Source organism: Staurois parvus, unplaced genomic scaffold, assembly GCF_062004578.1.
Source record: "Staurois parvus isolate SC_StPar_1 unplaced genomic scaffold, SC_StPar_1.0 ptg000012l, whole genome shotgun sequence".
Taxonomy (NCBI): Eukaryota; Metazoa; Chordata; class Amphibia; order Anura; family Ranidae; genus Staurois; species Staurois parvus.
This window is the reverse complement of record NW_028317808.1, coordinates 1,559,047-1,583,125: the sequence shown is the minus strand read 5'-3', so window position 1 is coordinate 1,583,125 and position 24,079 is coordinate 1,559,047. Positions and strand designations below refer to the sequence as shown.

Here is a 24,079-nt window from a genome sequence, read left to right as displayed (position 1 = left end):
ACATTGAGTAACAGTGTAAAAATGCCATCGTTGTTATTAGTAAACTACAGTAGGGAAGTTACAAGACCTGGTAAGGAGTGTGCACAGTGGCAACTGGTCTTACAACAGGAAATAGGCAAGAAAAACCCTTAGTTGGCAGGTTTCTAAGAGCAATTTCACAGTGGCTGCAGAATTACTTTGGAAAAGAAGACCATATTTGAGGAAAGTAAGAAATTTCATTTTTAAACCTGTTAAAATGTTTCTGCCAGGAGTTCAGCTTTAAATAATATATTTGGATTTGCATATACTGTATAAACATTGGTAAATTAATATAATTTATCCTAATCATACAGTACAAGGCACAGGAGTTTATTTATAGACTATAGGTTACATGCTGCTATCTTCAGGTGATTGGACATTGACAAAAGCTTTGCTTGGACTGGTACCCCCCAGGCTATCCATATAACTCCGCCCACTCCAATATGCTCCAATGTTTTTGCTAGTGACCTTAGGTGATGAACTCCTTCTCCTATTGGGAAAGATTGTTTTTTATTTTTCACCAGTTTTCCTTCTTTCTTCGAGTGGCATCTCTATCAAAATCTGACTGCTTATTTTCTTATGGCTCACTAGCAGTTTATAAATTGGTTACCCTTGATGTACATCTTGGCAATCATCCCTGGACCCCGCCACAGCAGGGCTAGTCTGTAATTTTTGCCTCGGGCACTCATTTGGCGCTCACCTTGGTATGTGGTGTGTGAGTTAGGAATGAGTTAGCCGCAGGGTGCTATACAAGTCCAGGGCCGTGGTCTACTCCTATGGCACCAAGACCCTAAAGACCCCTTTCTAGGGTATGCCAACAATAATGGGCAAAGTGTGGACCCATGACAGGGTTTCACAGTAACTTTATATACCGTCTCCTGGCTACTCATATCTTGTTGGATATGTAGTAGTTACTTGAATATGTAGCTGGCTATTGTGGACTCGGTTGAAGTACTACACTCTAGTCTCTGGATAGATACACCTTGTGCAAATCACCACCACATATTCATCTGAGCACAAAAAAGAGGCCTACGTGCAGTATAGAAAGCCTTTCCCTATTCTTGATCAAGCTGATTGGGCCTCATAATGATTTGCTCCAAGAGGTTATTTTCTCCTCCTGATAATTTTGATGCCTTGTACCCTATAGAGTTTAAGGAGAAATTGACTGTTTTCATTGTAGAAACAATCCATCTCCTTTCCCTCTTTCCTAAGTATTCAGTTGATATTCATTTGGAGACTCTTTTGAACAGCTCCTTTGCCCTGGCAAGTCCCAGCCTGCAATCCATTATTGTCACTTTGTCAGTTGTCCAGACCATGGCAAGCTGAACTATAAAAATCAATAATGAACTTTCTCTGGATATTGCTGTAAGATTACAACTCTATCTCTCAGCAATGCTGAGTGCAAAACATGGAGAACATGATCCTTTAGACCTTTCAGATCTCCAGATTGCCCTTGCTTTCTGTGCATTTGTTCAGAATTTGATTGCTTAATGCTTGATCTGCAGAACACTTACATGAAAGGTACCTTTTGCTCATGTCATGCCATTCAAAAATGAGCTCCTATTCGGAGAGGCCCTAGTTAAATGCAATCATGTGATTATTGAAGGAAGGGGGTTCTTACCACACTATCCTTAATCATGCTTTCCTATTCCTTGGGTCTCCTCTACTGTATGGATACAAACTCTTTGCCTCCTTTGGGTAATTATCATCTACTGCAGGTCCTTCAGCATGTGGCAGACCCCTGAACACTAAGCCCACTTGTTCAAAAACCTTCACATTAAAGGTTCGCCCCCACCCTTTGATAAAAGTGGGGTATCTATTGACAATTGCTCTACCCCAAAGGAAAGATGCTGTCAACATTTCTCTGCTGCTTTTTCTTGCTTGCAGTTTCACAAGTCAGAATGATTTTCCTACACCTCTTTGTAGCTCACAATCACAAGTGATGGTCATGTCCTCCCCTCTTTGGGAAGATTACAAGGACTTTTTAAAATCCTGCATATGGACCCTTATCCACTCAACAATGCATGTCCCATCATACTCCAGAAAAACATTTATTCTAATCACTGCAGTGACCAGACTCCTGGCTGGTCTCCTGGAGACTTGTCAATATGTCTATCACAGAAGCCTGGCTTCTACCGCGTCTTCTCTAGACATATCACTATATTTCTTATATGAGAGATCCTCTGACTCTAATAGCAACTGTAATGTGGTGGGTTTTACTCTAATTCACATGAACATGTCCTGCTGGTGGACTTATTTGGGACAGCCAGTACCTGGTTTCTCCACGTAAGGCTACTGGAACTCTACTCCATGCTATGCACAGAGGTTAGCTCCATTACACAGCCTACTTTTCTACGTGGGTCTTCTTGGGATGCTTGCCCTCCTTCTCTGTATCAGGGTCAAAGATTACTGGGCTGCCTATTTTTTGAGCAAAGCAACCCATCTGCTTTCACCTTCTCAAAAGAAGTGGCCTTAAAATCAGCAGATTACTTTGCCTACCTAGTATTAGAAAAGGTTGCATCGCTTCTGTTCTTAGCACCCCCCTTATATGTTTGTTTTCCTCCACATGCAGTCTGTAGGTTCCACAGCACTGCCCGTTTCATCAAACATCTTCAATTTTGTGAGTGCTCTACAGAGTTGGGTGCCCATCTTTCATGGGCCATGTAGATTGTTCCCCCCATACTCAGTATTTTATCATGTCAGGTAATTCTCACCTAGTGTGATGATAGGGGGCCCCATCTTAGAAACGGTTCCCAATCACCATACTGCAATTTTGTCTGTTTAAAATTGCAAAAACATCTAGCCCTTAGTACCCTGTAGGTCTTGGTTATGCCTTTTATCTTCTCTTCTTAGCACCTTGGCTTCAAGCTGTTTGCGCATTCCCTTTTGCAAGAAAGTGTTCTTCTTTGTTGCAGTTGCAACTATTTGTACCCATCTGGGTCTTCTTAGCTACTGTTGGCCACACAGAGCTCTCTCCTTATGCTCAAAGGGTTCTCCCTCAAGAATGGAACCTTCTTCTATCCGTTAACGCTAACAGCAATAGTTCTGCCTTGGCTCAACGTATCCTCAAAGCCAGTTCTTCCTGCTTTCATGGGTCTCTTTTTATTGACTTCTGTGTGAATGTCATTCACACGGCCAATACTCTGCCTTGAAGACATGTCAAACACTTACAGTTTATCTTATGTGTGGGCTTAGGACTGCCATTTATGGCTGCTTGCCAACTAACCTTACTTCAGTTCCTCACTGGGTGGTCCTTCTATGGGATTCCTCCCTCCTCTTCCATCCAGCTGAGTGGTTATTTTGCTTTTCTTTTAGGCTTCTCCCATTTTCCATACTTGCACCCATTCCCCCAAGAGATTGGGGTTCTTTGGTTCTTACATCATATAGAATCAGCCCTTCTTTAGGGTTGCAGGGCCACTGCCTATTCTACTGTTCATTTTTTCAAAGCCATTACTTTGACAGTTTCCTGTTATATCCTCTGCTGATCCCTGCTGTGGCTACAATGTTACTCTGTTTCTATCTCTAGGGGTCCATTGACCCTTTTTGTTCTTCCTGTGGGTCTGATGCTGCAATTTTGATTGTTTTCTTGTCCACCCTTTTATTTTTTGCTTGGGGGCATCACATGGACTAAATTCAACTCCTGTGTTTTGCACAGTATGATTAAGATAATAGGAATTTTTACATCCCTGTCCATTCTATACGTAGGAGCACAGTACAGGACATAGGTCCCTCTCCTCTTCTTCTGTGATCTCCTTACTGTTTGCTAAAAAAAACTGGACTCCCACAGAGTTGGCAGTGTTACAGTCAGGTGCATAAATATTGGGACATCGACACAATTCTAACATTTTTGGCTCTATACACCACCACAATGGATTTGAAATGAAACGAACAAGATGTGCTTTAACTGCAGACTGTCAGCTTTAATTTGAGGGTATTTACATCCAAATCAGGTGAACGGTGTAGGAATTACGACAGTTTGCATATGTGCCTCCCACTTGTTAAGGGACCAAAAGTAATGGGACAGAATAATAATCATAAATCAAACTTTTGCTTGTTAATACTTGGTTGCAAATCCTTTGCAATCAATTACAGCCTGAAGTCTGGAACGCATAGACATCACCAGACGCTGGGTTTCATCCCTGGTGTTGCTCTGCCAGGCCTCTACTGCAACTGTCTTCAGTTCCTGCTTGTTCTTGGGGTATTTCCCCTTCAGTTTTGTCTTCAGCAAGTGAAATGCATGCTCAATCGGATTCAGGTCAGGTGATTGACTTGGCCATTGCATAACATTCCACTTCTTTCCCTTAAAAAACTCTTTGGTTGCTTTTGCAGTATGCTTTGGGTCATTGTCCATCGTCACTGTGAAGCGGCGTCCAATGAGTTCTGAAGCATTTGGTTGAATATGAGCAGATAATATTGCTGGAAACACTTCAGAATTCATTCTGCTGCTTTTGTCAGCAGTCACATCATCAATAAATACAAGAGAACCAGTTCCATTGGCAGCCATACATGCCCACGCCATGACACTACCACCACCATGCTTCACTGATGAGGTGGTATGCTTAGGATCATGAGCAGTTCCTTTCCTTCTCCATACTCTTCTCTTCCCATCACTCTGGTACAAGTTGATCTTGGTCTCATTTGTCCATAGGATGTTGTTCCAGAACTGTGAAGGCTTTTTTAGATGTCGTTTGGCAAACTCTAATCTGGCCTTCCTGTTTTTGAGGCTCACCAATGGTTTACATCTTGTGGTGAACCCTCTGTATTCACTCTGGTGAAGTCTTCTCTTGATTGTTGACTTTGACACACATACACCTACCTCCTGGAGAGTGTTCTTGATCTGGCCAACTGTTGTGAAGGGTGTTTTCTTCCCCAGGGAAAGAATTCTTCGGTCATCCACCACAGTTGTTTTCCGTGGTCTTTCGGGTCTTTTGGTGTTGCTGAGCTCACCAGTGCGTTCCTTCTTTTTAAGAATGTTCCAAACAGTTGTTTTGGCCACGCCTAATGTTTTTGCTATCTCTCTGATGGGTTTGTTTTGTTTTTTCAGCCTAATGATGGCTTGCTTCACTGATAGTGACAGCTCTTTGGATCTCATCTTGAGAGTTGACAGCAACAGATTCCAAATGCAAATAGCACACTTGAAATGAACTCTGGATCTTTTATCTGCTCATTGTAATTGGGATAATGAGGGAATAACACACACCTGGCCATGGAACAGCCGAGAAGCCAATTGTCCCATTACTTTTGGTCCCTTAACAAGTGGGAGGCACATATGCAAACTGCTGTAATTCCTACACTGTTCACCTGATTTGGATGTAAATACCCTCAAATTAAAGCTGACAGTCTGCAGTTAAAGCACATCTTGTTCGTTTCATTTCAAATCCATTGTGGTGGTGTATAGAGCCAAAAATGTTAGAATTGTGTCGATGTCCCAATATTTATGGACCTGACTGTATATGGTTACACTAGGGGGGCAGTTGCCAGCAAAGCTTTTGCCAGTGTCCAATTACAGGAAGACAACGGCATATAGCCCATGGTCTATTACTCAATTCCTGTGTTCTGTACTGTACTCCACGAGATATGGAATTTACAGGTATGTCAAAGTTCATATTTTTTTCCCTCTCACACAATGAGTGCCAATGTTATCTACTGCACCTGGTTTAATTTAAAAGAGAAATATGGGATTCATAAAAAAAAATTATACTTACCTTCGATCCAATGCTGCAAAAATGCTGTTTGATCCTGACTTCTCTGGTCCTCCCCTTCTTCCAGTTTCCCCCTCTGATCGCCTCATAAGACATATCATTTGGAGACACTATGCACATGCTCAGTTTGATGTGTATTGCTAGAGAGTTTTTTTTTTCTTGGGAGAGTGCATGTGATCAGTACAGGGCCAATCAGCACTGTCCAGACAGAAGTCAGGGGTCCTGCATCCTCCTAGAGCAGAAATAAAACTCCTCCTACAAGCTTTAACCAGTGCTGTGCTGAACACTGATAGATGTCACAAGACTGCTATATACTGCTGTTGATAAAAAGTATTTAGCAGTTTATATTTACCAAAATAATTGCATTTCCTTGTAGTGTGTACTGTGGGAGACCACATTGAGTGAATGCAGGGTCATGGGTTTGGTAACACTTTAATGGACACTTGCAGTCAATCTGAGGTATTATTAAAATGCTGTTGAGTATCTGCATTTTACTACATATGCAGTTATTGCTTTACAAATAAACCTTGTATACATGAAAAAGGATTCTCAGACAGTTATTGGCTAGCTTAAGGCTCCATACACACTAGCTTTTTTTTAAGCTCCTAGAAGCTGTCATCAGCATTTATTTTCTGCTCCCAGAAGCTAAATAGTGTTATCCTATTTGTCCATGCACACTATTTTAAGCTAGTAGCGTATTTCAAGCTTCAGCATTTAGGAGCAGAAAAAAAAATTGTTTTTGTAGTGTTTTTCTGGCAGAAACAAATGCTGAATACTCCTAAACGCTACTAATATGCTCCTAACAGCTTTTTCTAGCTTTTTTTTCCTACATGAACTGTAAAAATGCTAATAAATGCTAAACCCTCCTAAATGCTACTAAACTGCTACTAAAACACTACTAAAAATGCGATTACCAGCATTTTTTTACCCAGCATTTTTTGAGCTAAAAAAAAAAGCGAGTGTTCATGGAGCCTAAGAGCCATTTTATCAGATGCTGATTGCTTTGTAGCTTTCTTTGTCTGACTGAAACCTTGGACTGTGGAAACTGATTAGGGATGGGTCACCAGAATACTGTACTGTGATAAATGATCTACTTTCACTGTTGCATGTAAATCCCATCTACAGAGTCTGTAAACAATAGGCTGTAAATGGATAAGGCTACAGATGCAAAAATTAGCTGAGTGCTCTACCCAATGGCTAAAAAAAAATCCCTTAAATTATTTGTTTTTAAGATTCCATATTTACCTGACTAAAAACTATTTTGACATTCTTTCATTTTTTTTTTCTAACCGCATTATATAAAGAAAGGAGATTTGTACAAAACCATTTTAGATTCACTTTAAAAAAACATATCAAAACCTGGTAGCTGCTGTACTCAGCATATAACATACAGTAGCTGTTATAAAATGCAGACTAGTTTGATAGCTATGCAGGAAAACATATCGGGTAGATTTTTATACATTTTCATACCTGGAGAGGGTCACACCAGGAATGCAATGGATGATTTAGTTTATGAAATGTTCTGATCACTTTATTGTGCAATTTTTTAAAAGTAAAGCTTTTTCATTGCTATTATGGGGGCTTAGGATTCCTAGTTCTCACAATAACTAGACTGGAGCCAAAGCTACTTTTGGGATCACTGCCATGCTGGATAAACTCTGACCTTAAACTGTGAAATATGCAGCAGGGGACACAATATTGAATATCACTCTGTCAGCTTTAGGTTATAAAAAGACAGTCATTCAGGGAGTATGCTTTATTAACTTAAAGTGGCTGAAAAGGCTCCAGGTTTTTTACCTTTGTGCATTCTATCCCGAGAAGAGGGGATCAGGGCTGCTCTGTGCAAAGCCACTGCTCACAGCAGGTAAGTATGACATGTTCGTTATTTTAAAAGAAAAAAATCTGCCTTTAATATCACTTTTTATAGTGATATTAGTCTATAACATTAACAATACATCTATAAAAAGACACATGGGGTGATCACGGTGCCATATGGTGTATAGATCAATCCATAAATAGCCAGACTGGTTCCTCACCTCCTTATTTGGACCCCATAGGGCCAATAAAACTGTGTGGGTAGCCCCCGTGTATTCCAGATGACTCTCCTCACCAGTAAGACCACTAAGGAATCGAGCCTCACCACTCCTGGACCTTCTCCAGACTCAAGGGTTTTGGAACATGGATAGTCGTGGCAGGACTTACATTGGGGGTTAAAAAGTTGGCTCTCCGGTCAGCAGGTAGATGATCTCCAGGGTGAAGTTTAGTATTTTCTCAGTCATGTGACTCCGGTCCTCCTCCACCCTCATTGGTGTGGTCATGTGATCTATGTGGGTGTCTCTCCTCTGCTGCCACTTCCAACAACGTCTCTTCTCTGCAGAGGCAGGCAGAGAAGAGACGTTGTTGGAAGTGGCAGCAGAGGAGAGACACCCACATAGATCACATGACCACACCAATGAGGATGGAGGAGGACCGGAGTCACATGACTGAGAAAATACTAAACTTCACCCTGGAGATCATCTACCTGCTGACCGGAGAGCCAACTTTTTAACCCCCAATGTAAGTCCTGCCACGACTATCCATGTTCCAAAACCCTTGAGTCTGGAGAAGGTCCAGGAGTGGTGAGGCTCGATTCCTTAGTGGTCTTGCTGGTGAGGAGAGTCATCTGGAATACACGGGGGCTACCCACGCAGTTTTTTTGGCCCTATGGGGTCCAAAAAAGGAGGTGAGGAGCCAGTCTGGCCATTTATGGATTGATCTATATACCATATGGCACCGTGATCACCCCATGTGTTTTGCTGTGTGTTATGCGAGCACTATACTTGGAATTGATTTATATGGACTTTTCACACAGCATGAATTAGCTTATGAGCACCTGCACAATATATACAATTTTTTTCTCCTTGATACATTGTTCTTAAATATTCCTATCTATCACTGAATGATGTGTTATGCATATCCTTTATTAACATCAGCGCTTCACTAAATTTGTATGTTTTACTGTTGTATCTACCTTGTGGTTAAGGCCAGTGTGAGCTGCTACTAGTAGGACATCCATTATAGCGCTGGAGGCTTTGTTATTGTTTTTAATACATCTATAAAGAATTCCTAAATTTTTTTTACACAAATTCATATTTAAAATGTGCAGGTAATGGGGACCCAAATATACAGTAATTAATAAACTAATGACTTTGAGGAATACCAATGTTGTTACTATAGACTTTGTTTAATCTAAAATGACATTGCATTTTAAATAATAAGAATTTTAAATAAGCTCCACAAGAAAGTTATATAAATAATGCATTTTAATGTAACTTCAGGGTTTTCTTAAAAAAAATATTCACCTGCTCAACGAGTCCATGGATGTCTCCTACTGCCGCTCCGCTTCCACAGGTCAGGTCCTATGCCAATATCTTCCCTTTCTATGTTTTTGCAGCTGGTATTGTCGTGTACCAGGAGGAATCCAGGACCCACTGCACCAGCGGAGGGTCTGACAATGGGTCCAAGGATTTCATCCCAATACCTAATGACAGTTAGGGTGCCATTGTCTAGCCTGTAGAGGTCTGTGCTTCCCTCCATGGATATGCCTCTGCAGACCATCACTGGCCCACCACCAATGGTAATGCTGAATGTTGTTGCAGGCAGCATAATGTTCTCCACGGCTTCTCCAGATCTTTTCACATCTGTTACATGTGCTCAGGGTGAACCTGCCCTCACCTGTGAAAAGCACAGGGCACCAGTGGTGGACCTGCCAGTTCTGGTGTTCAATGGCAAATGCCAATTGACCTCTGTGGTGCTGGTCAGTGAGCATAGGACCCACTAGAGAACGTCGGGCCCTCAGTTCACTCTCATGAAGTCTGTTTCTGATTGTTTGGTCAGAGATTCACACCAGTGACCTGCTGGAGGTCATTTTGTAGGGCTCTGGCAGTGCTAAGAACCTTCTACGGCCCTGTCCAGCTCTCCTAGATTGTCTGCCTGTCTCCTGGAATCTCCTCCATGCTCTTGAGACTGTGCTGGGAGACACAGCAAACCTTCTGGCAATGGCACATATTGATGTGCCATCCTGGAGGAGTTGGACTGCCTGTGCAACCTCTGTAGGGTCCAGGTATCGCCTCATGCTACCAGTAGTGACACTGACCCTAGCCAAATGCAAAACTAGTGAAAAATAGTCAGAAAAGGTAAGTAGGGAAAAAAATGTTAGTGGCCTCCAGCTGTAAAACTATTCCTGTTTTGGGCATCATCTCATTGTTGCCCATCTAGTGCACCTGTTGTTAATTTAATTAACACCAAAGCAGCTGAAACTGATTAACAATCCCCTCTGCTACTTAACTGACCAGATTAATATCTCAGGAGTTTAATTTACTTGATGTTATACTCTGATTAAAAAGTGTTCCTTTAATATTTTTGAGCAGTGTATTTATAGTCTTGTACCCCTGTATGTTATGATATGTGACTGAATATTGCTGGGAAATGCCTGAAAATATCTTTTTATCAGAGCACAAATGCTGTTTTCTTTCATTTTCTCCTGCACTGAGTAACACCCACACCCTCAACACAACTGTTCTTACACGAACTAAGACTTGGTTCACACCTATGCAGGTTGCGGTTGGTGCGGTTTTCTGGTGCATTTTGCGCTGAAGTTTGTGTTTTTCCACATACGTTTTTGATACATTTTGTTTTTGTGTGTTTGAGATGTGTTAATATTGCTAGGGGGAGGTGTCTGCTGTCATGCATCTCTTTGCTAGATTGGGCTGTCTCTTTGCTATATGGGGCTGTCTCTTTGCTAGATTGGACAATCTTTTGCTATATGGGGCTATCTTTTTGCTGGATTGAGCCATCTCTTTGCTATATGGATCTGTCTCTTTGCTGGATTGGGGCGTCTCTTTGCTATATCGGAATGTATCTTTGCTGGAATGGGCCATCTCTTTACTGGATTGGGATGGTTATTTGCTATATGGGACTGTCTCTTTGCTGGATTGGACCATCTCTTTGCTATATGGAGCTATCTCTTTGCTGGATTGGGCCATCTCTTTGCTATATGGATCTGTCTCTTTGCTGGCTTGGGGCGTCTCTTTGCTATATGGGAATGTATCTTTGCTGGAATGGGCCATCTCTTTGCTATAAGGAACTGCCTCTTTGCTGCATTGGGTCGTCTTTTTGCTGGACTGAGCTGTCTCTTTGCGATATGGAACTGTCTTTTTGCTGGACTGAGCCATTTCTTTGCTATATGGAGCTGTCTCATTGCTGGATTGGACCGTCTTTTTGCTATATGGGGCTGTCTCATTGCTGGATTGGACCTTCTCTTTGCTATATGGGGCTGTCTCTATGCTGGATTGGGCCATCTCTTTGCTATATGGATCTGTCTCTTTGCTGGATTGGGGCGTCTCTTTGCTATATGGGATTGTATCTTTGCTGGAATGGGCCATCTCTTTGCTGGATTGGGATGGCTATTTGCTGTATGGGACTGTCTCTTTGCTTGATTGGGCCATCTCTTTGCTATAGGGAACTGCCTCTTTGCTGCATTGGGTTGTCTCTTTGCTATATGGAACTGTCTCTTTGCTGGACTGAGCCGTCTCTTTGCTATATGGAGCTGTCTCATTGCTGGATTGGACCATATCTTTGCTATATGGGGCTGTCTCTTTGCTGGATTGGGCCATCTCTTTGCTATATGGATCTGTCTCTTTGCTGGATCGGGGCGTCTCTTTGCTATATGGGATTGTATCTTTGCTGGAATGGGCCATCTCTTTGCTGGATTGGGATGGCTATTTGCTGTATGGGACTGTCTATTTGCTTGATTGGGCCATCTCTTTGCTATAAGGAACTGCCTCTTTGCTGCATTGGGTTGTCTCTTTGCTATATGGAACTGTCTCTTTGCTGGACTGAGCCGTCTCTTTGCTATATGGAGCTGTCTCATTGCTGGATTGGACCGTCTCTTTGCTGGATTGGGATGGCTGTTTGCTATATGGGACTGTCTCTTTGCTGTATTGGGCCATCTCTTTGTTATATAGGGCTGTCTCTTTGCTGTATTGGGCCATCTCTTTGTTATATAGGGCTGTCTCTTTACTGGATTGGACCATCTCTTTGCTTCATTGGGCCATCTCTTTGCTATATTGAACTGTCTCTTTGGTGGACTGAGCTGTCTCTTTGCTATATGGAACTGTCTCTTTGCTGGATTGGGCCATCTCTTTGGTATAAAGAACTGCCTCTTTGCTGTATTGGGTTGTCTCTTTGCTATATGGAACTGTCTCTTTGCTGGACTGAGCTGTCTCTTTGTTATATGGAACTGTCTCTTTGCTGGCTGAGCCGTCTCTTTGCTATATGGAGCTGTCTCATTGCTGGATTGGACCGTCTCTTTGCTATATAGGGCTGTCTCATTGCTGGATTTGACCTTATTTTTGCTATATGGGGCTGTCTCTTTGCTTGATTGGACCATCTCTTTGCTATATGGGGCTGTCTCTTTGCTGGATTGGGCCATCTCTTTGCTATATGGATCTGTCTCTTTGCTGGATTGGGGCGTCTCTTTGCTATATGTGGATATATCTTTGCTGGAATGGGCCATCTCTTTGCTGGATTGAGATGGCTATTTGCTATATGGGACTGTCTCTTTGCTGGATTGGGCCATCTCTTTGCTATAAGGAACTGCCTCTTTGCCGCATTGGGTCATCTCTTTGCTATATGGAACTGTCTCTTTGCTGGACTGAGCTGTCTTTTTGGTATATGGAACTGTCTCTTTTCTGGACTGAGCCATTTCTTTGCTATATGGAGCTGTCTCATTGCTGGATTGGACCGTCTTTTTGCTATATGGGGCTGTCTCATTGCTGGATTGGACCTTCTCTTTGCTATATGGGGCTGTCTCTATGCTGGATTGGGCCATCTCTTTGCTATATGGATCTGTCTCTTTGCTGGATTGGGGCGTCTCTTTGCTATATGGGATTGTATCTTTGCTGGAATGGGCCATCTCTTTGCTGGATTGGGATGGCTATTTGCTGTATGGGACTGTCTCTTTGCTTGATTGGGCCATCTCTTTGCTATAGGGAACTGCCTCTTTGCTGCATTGGGTTGTCTCTTTGCTATATGGAACTGTCTCTTTGCTGGACTGAGCCGTCTCTTTGCTATATGGAGCTGTCTCATTGCTGGATTGGACCATATCTTTGCTATATGGGGCTGTCTCTTTGCTGGATTGGGCCATCTCTTTGCTATATGGATCTGTCTCTTTGCTGGATCGGGGCGTCTCTTTGCTATATGGGATTGTATCTTTGCTGGAATGGGCCATCTCTTTGCTGGATTGGGATGGCTATTTGCTGTATGGGACTGTCTATTTGCTTGATTGGGCCATCTCTTTGCTATAAGGAACTGCCTCTTTGCTGCATTGGGTTGTCTCTTTGCTATATGGAACTGTCTCTTTGCTGGACTGAGCCGTCTCTTTGCTATATGGAGCTGTCTCATTGCTGGATTGGACCGTCTCTTTGCTGGATTGGGATGGCTGTTTGCTATATGGGACTGTCTCTTTGCTGTATTGGGCCATCTCTTTGTTATATAGGGCTGTCTCTTTGCTGTATTGGGCCATCTCTTTGTTATATAGGGCTGTCTCTTTACTGGATTGGACCATCTCTTTGCTTCATTGGGCCATCTCTTTGCTATATTGAACTGTCTCTTTGGTGGACTGAGCTGTCTCTTTGCTATATGGAACTGTCTCTTTGCTGGATTGGGCCATCTCTTTGGTATAAAGAACTGCCTCTTTGCTGTATTGGGTTGTCTCTTTGCTATATGGAACTGTCTCTTTGCTGGACTGAGCTGTCTCTTTGTTATATGGAACTGTCTCTTTGCTGGCTGAGCCGTCTCTTTGCTATATGGAGCTGTCTCATTGCTGGATTGGACCGTCTCTTTGCTATATAGGGCTGTCTCATTGCTGGATTTGACCTTATTTTTGCTATATGGGGCTGTCTCTTTGCTTGATTGGACCATCTCTTTGCTATATGGGGCTGTCTCTTTGCTGGATTGGGCCATCTCTTTGCTATATGGATCTGTCTCTTTGCTGGATTGGGGCGTCTCTTTGCTATATGTGGATATATCTTTGCTGGAATGGGCCATCTCTTTGCTGGATTGAGATGGCTATTTGCTATATGGGACTGTCTCTTTGCTGGATTGGGCCATCTCTTTGCTATAAGGAACTGCCTCTTTGCCGCATTGGGTCATCTCTTTGCTATATGGAACTGTCTCTTTGCTGGACTGAGCTGTCTTTTTGGTATATGGAACTGTCTCTTTTCTGGACTCAGCCGTCTCTTTGCTATATGGAGCTGTCTCATTGCTGGATTGGACCATCACTTTGATATACGGGGCTGTCTCATTGCTGGATTGGACTTTCTCTTTGCTAAATGGGGCTGTCTCTTTGCAGGCTTGGGCCATCTCTTTGCTATATGAATCTGTCTCTTTGCTCGATTGGGCCGTCTCTTTGTTGGACTGGGATGGCTGTTTGCTATTTGGGACTGTCTCTTTGCTGGATTGGTTCATCTTTGTTATATAGGGCTGTCTCTTTGCTGCATTGGGCCATCTCTTTGCTATATGGAACTGTCTCTTTGCTGGACTGAGCTGTCTCTTTGCTATATAGGGCTGTCTCTTTGCTGGATTGAGCTACCTTTTTTGCTGGATTGGGATGTATTTTTGCTCTATGGGGATGTCTATTTGCTGTAATGGACCATCTCTTTGCTGGATTGGGATGTCTCTTTGCTGAATATATGGGGATGTCCCTGCTGGATTGGGCCATCTATTTGCTATATGGGGATTTCTCTTTGCTAGGTTGGAATAACTCTTTGAATATAGGGGGCTGTCTCTTTGCTGAATTTATAGGGATGTCTTTGCTGGATTGGGCTGTCTCTTTGCTATATGGGGATGTCTCCGCTGAAACGGGCTGTGTCTTTGCTGGATTGGGATGTCTCTTTGCTGAATATATGAGGATGTCTCTTTGCTGGATTGTGATGTCTCTTTGCTGAATACATGGGGGGCAGATTAAATTTTAAGGGCTCTTTGTTTTTTTGTTTTGGATTTTTTTTGTGTGGATAAAATGGGGGGCATTGAAAAGGTAGTACAGTTAGTGTAGGGTCTACCCTGTTGTAGTGGCAGGCTTCATATTTTTTGGCCAAAACATAATTCCTTACTGTTAAATCTTGAAAGCACTGATGACTTGGAATACACTTTTCATTTTCATATATTAAGTTGTAAGAGTGTTAAAATAAAAGTGAGTGCACTGAAAGACGGACATTGGGCAGGCCCTGGGGAATGTTGGTGGTCAGACCTGGGGGGGGGGGGCAGGCCTAAAGCTGTGTAAGGGGCCCCAAAATTTCTGATGGCTGTCCTGGGTTGGGTTAGCTTGTTCACCCAAAGACCATTCATTTTGGTTTCTGGTATTTTAATGAAGCAAATATTTTGATCTCTTTAATATAATAAAAATTGCTGGTATTTGGAACGTGTCTGAATCATAGCATGGTTTCCAGACATTCCTGCATATTTTTATGGGTGGTTTGTTAGCTTAAACCTTTGCTTATTTATGGATACATTGTGCAGCAGGATAAATATGCACTGCACAGATAAACTTAATCTGAAAATGACAGAATAAATTCTTTTGGCATTCCAGTATTAGAGCATAAAAAACTGAAAATTAACGTTCCCAAGTGGGAGTACAGTACTTCAAGAAAGCACTGTCAATTCCAATTACTTTCCTCAGTTGTTTTGAAGATCTGCATAGAACATGCGTGTTACACCTCATTCCTCATTCCTTTCTAAGTCAATGTTCTGTTTTCAGTGCTGTGATAGTTGGACTGACAATTATTCAGTCAAGCAATAATGTCCCTGTAAATGTTATATTGTTTTTTGAGACAGATTTTTCATGTATTCAACAATGGTTGTATTTGTAAAAATTTTCACTATATAGCAGAAAAAAGACCAAACATTTTGAAAAACTGGTTCTTTTACTTTTTGTTATAGAAACATGTTCAATAAAAATGCCAAGACAGTACAACCCCCCCCCCCCCCAAAAAAAAATAAAATAAGAAATAAAATACAGCTTTTTGGAAAGTAGACAACCTCACCTGATTTTTTTGCCACAATCTTTTTAAAAAATTAAGAAACATACTGGTAATGAAGTGGTTAGACAGAAGCTAACCCCTATAACATTTTCAATGACTATAGATATAGATTGCTGAATGTTTCACAAATGTATCCCAGATGTTGCATACTGCAAAACCCATGTGTTCTGCTCTGTCCCACTTATATGTATTTTTCTATAATTGCTTTGAACAGTGTCTGGTTTCTATTGTTTTGTGGTATGCTGACATCTAGTAGGAGTAGGGCCGCTACAACATGTTTACTTAGTTGATTTGGTATCTTTTGGGCTATTTAGTTCAGTCCCAGCTAGACCTTCTATTTTTCTTCCATGTTCCCTCTGTCATTGTTAGTACTTCACACAGACAGGGATTAAGAAAGTTATTGTCTTCTTACATGTCAAAAGATTGACTAAGATTGTTCTGCAATTATATGACGTAAAATTACATTGGATTCAACTCCTGTGTCTTATTAAAAAGTTTAGGTGCTTGTGGATGGTGTCAGTTCAGCAGATGACCATACTGTCCAGACAGTATGAAAGTATGTGAATGCATAAAGCAGAATTTGAAACAGAACATGTACTGTATTCCTGTTACTGAAAACATCACTGATGTCTAATTCTGTGCAGTACCCAGCCTATGTTTGATATGCATACTTGACATCTTTTGAAAATCAGTGGGTGTGATAATTGAGGTGGGACAGAGGACAAGGCAAGGGGCAGGATAATAATGCCGTATGCAGTGCACCATGCCAAAAGGTATTTTATGGTTGTGGCATGCACGAAAATAGTTCCAATGGTTGTAGTACACTACAGCAAATTAACAATTTAATAACAGTGCAAAATATGGGTTAAAGTGGCAATGGAGAAAACACTCCAGCATCAGGGTTAGTAGTGCCAATGGAAGGAAAAATATGCCCCAGCATTTGTGTTGGAAGTATCACTGGAAGGAGAAAAAATGCTCCTGCATCATGGTGTCACTGGAAGGAAAATGCTACTGCATCAGTGTCAGTGGCTGGTTGCTCTGGGGGCACTTGTGTGTGCTTACTCCTGAGCCATCTCTGTGTTTCTGTAAGACACATAAAGCGTGGCTTGCCCCCCCCCCCCACTCCCTTCTCACTGGCTGTGATTGACCAATGGCTCCTGCTGCTGTGTCTCAGCCAACGAGGAGGGAGAGACCCGGGAGAGCTACTGCTCTTGTGCACGTCGCTGGGTCAGTCTCAGGTACATAAAATGCATGAAGGTAAAAAATCTTCAGCCTTTACAAACATTTGAAAGTATATCTAAAGCCAAAAGATTTTCATTGTGATATTGTAGGGAATGGTTAAAAAGCCTATCAAGTTTTTTTGCCATTCCATTGGGGGAATTTCTCTTTACTTCCTGTTCTAAAGACACAGAAACAAGTAAGCAGAAATCTCTCTAAAGTGAGTAAAATGCCCTCAATTTCAGTTTAATTACTAATGAAAATGGCAAGTAGAAATTAGATCATTTTAAGGTGTAAACAGCTCTTCTTTTGGAAACTATGAAAAAATTGTTATTTGAATTGGAGTTTTTTAAAATCTTCTTTCTAGTAAAAAACCTACTAGTTTTTCTATTAAACTTTGATTTAAAGATCAACAATTTCCTTGGGAAATAATAACTTAACTGTCCAATGGCACAAAAGATTTGGAAGACCTAGAAGCAGTGTGGGTTTACATATGTTCCATGTTTAGGCCTGATGCTGCCAGTAGATACTGCAAAAGGATAAGCCATGTAGCTGTATGAAAACTTCATATAGAACAAGATACCTTAGATACAAGCACACTATAATATATATTACACATCATTATTCTGGCCATAGAGGCAATCCCAAAAACCCCACATGTTCTGCTTTCTTACTAATTGCGTCACAGAGAAACCATCTTCTATATTTTCAGATTAATTTTTCAAATATCACCTAGGTGACTCTTCAGACAAGCAAGTTGAAAAATATGCTTTTGTGTTGTTAGGCAATTGGTAATATAAATACAATTTCTATCATATCTTAGGAAACTCGGATAATATCAGGGGATGAACTGGCAAAAAGACAAAGCATCTCTAACTTGCCCCCCCTTACTCATCAGTAGTGCCATTCAGACAGGTCCCTTCTGGAGCATGCAGACCTCAAGTTCCTGATCCATATTATGCCCTTTGTTTTCAGCATTACTTCATCATTCTTCCCTGCAGATCTCTGCAGTTCCCTCTCCTCCAAAATTCCTTAAAGAATCCCTGCGGGCATTTCTAGGATTCCTAGGACCTCCACTACCTCCAGCACTTCCATTGTTCCCAGCAACGACATGGGCGTGTCTTCTGACCAAAAGAGTATTTAAGCTCCTGCATTTAAAGTTATCCCCATTTACCTGAAAGCTAAAGAGCTATAATATATACCTGCCAGTTGCTGTCTGTTACCAACCCAGAAGGATTTGTCTACTCTCTAACAAGCTGTCTGCCATGACCCCTGTCTGGACCTGACTACACTGTTGCTTGCCTCCTGCCGCAACCTTTGTCTGAACCTAGCTACTCTCTTCTCTAACTCATTGTGAATAGTCTCCACACTATAGTTCTGTCTCAGCAACCTCTTGGTGAGGCGATCCTGTGGGCCGTGACTTGGTGACAGTTTGCAGCAAAGAAAAGGGACCAATAGGATTTCCAGCCCCTCACCATTAGTTGCTTTGGTGAAAATCATCTAGTACTTTGAATTTGTGCTAGGGTGGGCCTGCATTACCTCCCAGGGGGCACCATAACAAAATGAGTCCTGATAGATCCTTGGTATTTTCCAGCATTCAGCTGTTGAAACCAATTCTTGGTCATGTATATATAGTGCAGCGCTGTGATATAATTAAAAGGTAAACATAATTAGATGAGTAAAGGTAAATAGTTCATAAAGTCCTTCCACAATAAAGTGATCATAGATATGTGAAGGTCTCCTCCTCATTAGGTGACTGGAATCAAACAGAAAAAATGCGCACTCACCGACCGCACATTTTAAATGCGCATGTGTATAATCTTATCCAGATGACCAGCCAGGCATGCCCCAGGGGAGGAAAGCGCTAGATGATGTTGGGTGTTCTCCAGCCAGGAAATGCACATTGTGAAAAGCTTACAGAGTGCAGTGAAATCAGAATAAGCTATTTGGTACAGATATATTGCTAGACCCTGAGGAAGCGACTGTCATTGCGAAACATGTCGGGCTCTGCCTACACAGCTTGAATATCCCCTACCACTTTGAAGGATTACTTTGTTGGCACTATCCATACTGCTACCATCTTTTGCAATCATTCTATATGGTCGGTGGGTTATGGGATACTAATAAGAGGGTTTCAGATCTACATCTACCACTTCTGGGGTACCTGGAACCATGAGGGGGACCCCTGTCTACCTATCTTTTGGGGCAAGAGGGCTCTCTGGACCTGGAGGTATATCACTGCACCCAAGGCCGATGTCAGTATTTGAGAGGGATGGTCTATGTGTTCTTAGGATCTGCATGCCTGGCTGGTCATCTGGATAAGATTATACACATGCGCATTTAAAATGTGCGGTCGGTGAGTGCGCATTTTTTTCTGTTTGATTCCAGTCACCTAATGAGGAGGAGACCTTCACATATCTATGATCACTTTATTGTGGAAGGACTTTATGAACTATTTACTTTTACTCATCTAATTATGTTTACCTTTTAATTATATCACAGCGCTGCACTATATATACTTATTATTCTTGTTATGAGGTCCAGTGATTCCTTGGAGTGTTTCAGCAGCTGATCTTTGAGCGCTCGCTTTACTTTTATTCCATAATTCTTGGTCATGGAACTGTAATTCCTTCTTCTAGTGGATATGAATAAGAGTTCATACATTTTCTCCTCGTGTATGTGCTTGAGAAGCAACTTTCTACACCAACCATGACACAGTAAGGTAAAGGAACGGTGCTAGTGGCAATGGTACATTCAGCACATAACTGAAATGCTGCCCTACCTTTCAGTTGCACTGGAGTGTCTAGCTCCACTACCACAGTCATGGGATGTCATAGAGAAGATGTACAGTGAAGCTGAAGTGAATAGTGTTATATGTAACTTTATTCAGGTGCGTGTGTGTCTCTGTAGAAGCCTCAAAGTTGTTTACAGTGAAAATGGCTAATTAGCATGTTATATGTAATATATTTTTGGTTCTGAAAGCAATTATTTTACCAAAGTTTGAAATGTAAACCCTAGTGAAAGGTTTATCTAAATATTGCTATCCACATTGCCATTGCCCAACGTGCTCACCTCCTTCTTCTGTTATCTTATCTGTTCTAACAATGGACAGAAGCTTAGGACTTTAGAATCATAGGCATGTTGGCTTGTGATTGTCCTAGTTACTTCCATCCATACACCTGATGTCACAGGTGCCTACTACTTGTCTAAGTGGAAGGAGGAACAGGACAAGGAGTCAATACACCAGCAAATGTACTATGGCAGGTAACATCTTTTAAAATAAATCCACTAAAAGATTTTAAAGATGTTTCCATTTCATGCTGAAAGTAAAAGAAACCTTTAAAGGGAATCATCTTTTATGTAACCATTGTATTTATTACTGTTATTGTTATTCTGGTATTTCTGTTGGATGGCAGACAAGAGTGTTAGTGCGTGCATGGAACAGCGTGTGGTGATGGAGTTTCTTGTGAACGAAGGCATAAAACCCAGAGATATCTACAGAAGACGTCAAGCACAGTGCAGTGATGGGACTCTCAGCCACAGTAAAACATTTGAATGCTGTAAACGTTTTAAAGATGGCCTTATGTAGGTCAGTGACGATCCCGCCTGTGGAGGTTCCCAGCCCACAGCAGTCACTCCTGTGAACATTCAGCGCATGGAACGCCTGATCCTGGATAATAGTCTGTTGTGAAATTGCACTAGGGGATGAATCTTTCTGTGGGAACATTGAACACAATGATGATGAAGTGAAGCAGACTGTCCTAGAATGGATCAGGCATATTGAGAAAAATGTTCAAAGCTTTCCAGGCATTAGTTAAACGCTGGGATAAGTGTATAAATATAGCAGGAAATTATATTGAAAAAGGAATGCAATGTCCACTCCTTGAAATTTGTTCTTTTACTATATAAACTCAAAAATCCCAGTTTTATTTGAACGCCCTATATAGATTTATATATATAATATTTATATTATTTTTTTTTTTTCTGGCGGGACGTGCCAATACAGCATTTCAGCACCTCCGCCAGAAGACACTGTAAGGGAGAAAGACTGTTCCATCTGCTTTTTGGTCGGCTCCAGCTGCAGAATGAACAGGGTTGCATAGCTGAAAAAGCTCTTCTAGTGCTGGCTGCAGCCCTGAGAGAGTGGAAGGAGGAATGATTTCAACTGCACTATGCCTCTCTCTGTATTGGTCTGCATCCACCTCTCCTCTGTTTTGGCGCCACTCACAACTACACAAGGAAGAGCTACCTTGCGGTGTGCTTGCCTGCCCTGACTGCTGCTGAGTACATATGGCAATTTGCTAATATTGCTGGACAGGGAGTCAGGGGAACTATTTACTGCTGGATTTTTTTTTCGGGGGGGGGGGGGGGGGGGGGGTGCTGTCTATTGTTGCTATGCTGGAAAATGAGGGTGTATAGTGCTGCTGTGCTGAAAAATAGGGGACTGTCTGAAAAATAGGGGACTGTCTGAAAAATAGGCCGCTGTCTATTGTCTCTGTGCTGGAGGTGGGGGTTGTCTGTTGTTGTAGTGCTGGATATGGGGACCTGTCTATTGTTGCTGTGCTGGATATGGGGGCCTGTTTATTGTTACTGTGCGGGGCTATTTTTTCTGGATATGGAGGGTTGTCTGCTGTTGTTGGAGGGATCTATTCTTGCTGTAGTGGTACTATAGTGCTTCTACTGCATTAACAAACTCTAAGGGCTCGTGCACATGGATGCTTAGAACTGTAAAGTAGGCATGAGCTCATGTGTGTTTGGATTTAAATGTGTCTAAGCTATCCTGCCAGGAAGCTGTCAAAGCCAACAGCCAATCATAGGTGGCAGAGGCAATCCCCACAGCCACGTGTTTACAAGGGGTGTGTATACGTGCATTTTCAGCGCAGGAAATGCCTCTGCCACCTATGATCGGCAATCTGCAGTGACAGCTTCCTGGCAGGGTAGCTCAAGTGAATTCAGACTCTCGTCAGGACAGGCACGAGTTCACCCCTACTATGCAGTGTAAAAACTGGGCTTGTTTTGGTTGCAGGCCTTGTGTACAGGCCTAGCTGCCAGTAGAAATCAATGGCAAGCTGAAATACACAGTGGCTGTATGCATATACAGTTGCAAGAAAAAGTATGTGAACCCCTTGGGATTACGTGGAGTTTTGCATGAATTGGGCATAAAATGTGCTCTGAACGTCATCTAAGTCACAACAATAGAAGAACACAGTCTGCTGAACATAATACTACACAAACATTAGATGTTGCCATGGTTTAATTGCACATAACATGTAAACATTCACAGTGCAGGGAGGAAAAAATATGTGAACCTTTGAACTTAATAACTGGTTGACCCTCCTTTGGCAGCAATAACCTCAACCAAACGTTTCCTGTAGTTGCAGATCAGACCTGCACAACAATCTGGAGTAATTTTGGACCACTCCTCTTCACAAAACTGTTTCAGTGTAGCAATATTCTTGGGATGTCTGGTGTGAATCGCTCTCTTAAGGTCATGCCACAGCATTTCAATCGGGTTGAGGTCAGGACTCTGACTGGGCCACTCCAGAAGGCGTATTCTGTGCTGTTGCAGCCATTGTTTTGTTGAATTACTTGTATGCTTTGGGTCATTGTCCTGTTGCATCACCCATCCTCTGCGGAGCTTCAGTTGGCGGACAGATGGTCGTACGTTTTCCTGCAAAATGTCTTGATAAACTCTGGAATTCATTTTCCCATCAATGACAACAATCTGTCCAGGCCCTGAGGCAGCAAAGCAGCCCCAAATCATGATGCTCCCTCCGCCATGTTTTACAGTGGGGATGAGGTTTTGATGTTGGTGTGCTGTGCCTTTTTTCTCCACACATAGTGTTGTGTGTTCTTCCCAAACAACTCAATCTTGGTTTCATCTGACCACAGTATATTTTGCCAGTAGTGCTGTGGAACATCCAGGTGCTCTTTTGCAAACTTCAAACGTGCTGCAATATTCCTTTTGGACAGCAATGGCTTTCTCCGTGGTGTCCTCCCATGTACTCCATTCTTGTTTAATGTTTTACTTATTGTAGATGTGTCAACAAAAATGTTAGCATGTGCCAGAGAGTGCTTCTTGAAACCAGTAAACCCAAAACAAGTGTGTGTTTTTTAAGGGAAGGACAGCTGTCAGCAACACATCCAATATCATCACACTGATTGGAGTCAAGCTTGGCTCACTCCTGGCTCCAATTACCTCTGGGAGAAGTCATTAAGCTAGGGCCTCACATACTTTTACTTCCCTGCACTGTGAATGTTTACATGTTATGGCAATTAAACCATGGCAACATCTAATGTTTGTGTAGTATTATGTTCAGGAGACTGTGTTCTTCTATTGTTGTGACTTAGATGATGTTCAGAGCACATTTTAGGCCCAATTCATGCAAAACTCCACGTAATCCCAAGGAGTTCACATACTTTTTCTAGCAACTGTATATGGATGCACATCCCCATTTATTATTTATTTATTACAGGTACTTATATAGTGCCGTCAATTTACGCAGCGCTTTACATATATATTGCACATTCACATCAGTTCCTAACCCTCAAGGGGTGTACAATCTAAAGTCCCAAACTCACATTTATACATACACATACTAAGGCCAGTTTAGACAGCAGCCAATTAACCTACCTGCATGTCTTTGGAGTATGGGAAGAAACCCACGCAGGCACCAGGAGAACATGCAAACTCCAGGCAGATGGTGCCATGGTTGGGATTTGAACCAACAACCCTAGTACTGCCAGGCAGAAGTGCTAACCATTTAGCCACTGTGCTGCCCCCATGTATGTTTAAAGGAATGTATGCTCTGAACACAGTCTGCATATGGGGCATACACCCTGTACGTATCCCTCCCTGTATGCAAGTACAGCTGGTATGCTTATAAATATGCATACCCCCCCCCCCCCCCAAATTTACTAATTCATGGATGGTTCTAAGGGATTGGTAGAGGGTTGGTAGGGGGTGAGAAAAGTGTGACCTAGGGAAGGGGGGTGAGTTTGTGCACCTTTTCTCTGAGAAAAGAGAGAGGGAGAGACCTCACCCCATGTCCATTGACCCAC

The 24,079-nt window shown here is 42.1% G+C and overlaps 1 protein-coding gene across 1 annotated transcript in view; it reads left to right on the top strand.

Moving 5' to 3' along the window:
• Positions 1-24,079, top strand: part of IGFBPL1 (insulin like growth factor binding protein like 1) — a 92,595-nt gene that overhangs the window by 30,694 nt on the left and 37,822 nt on the right. The window lies entirely within an intron of this gene.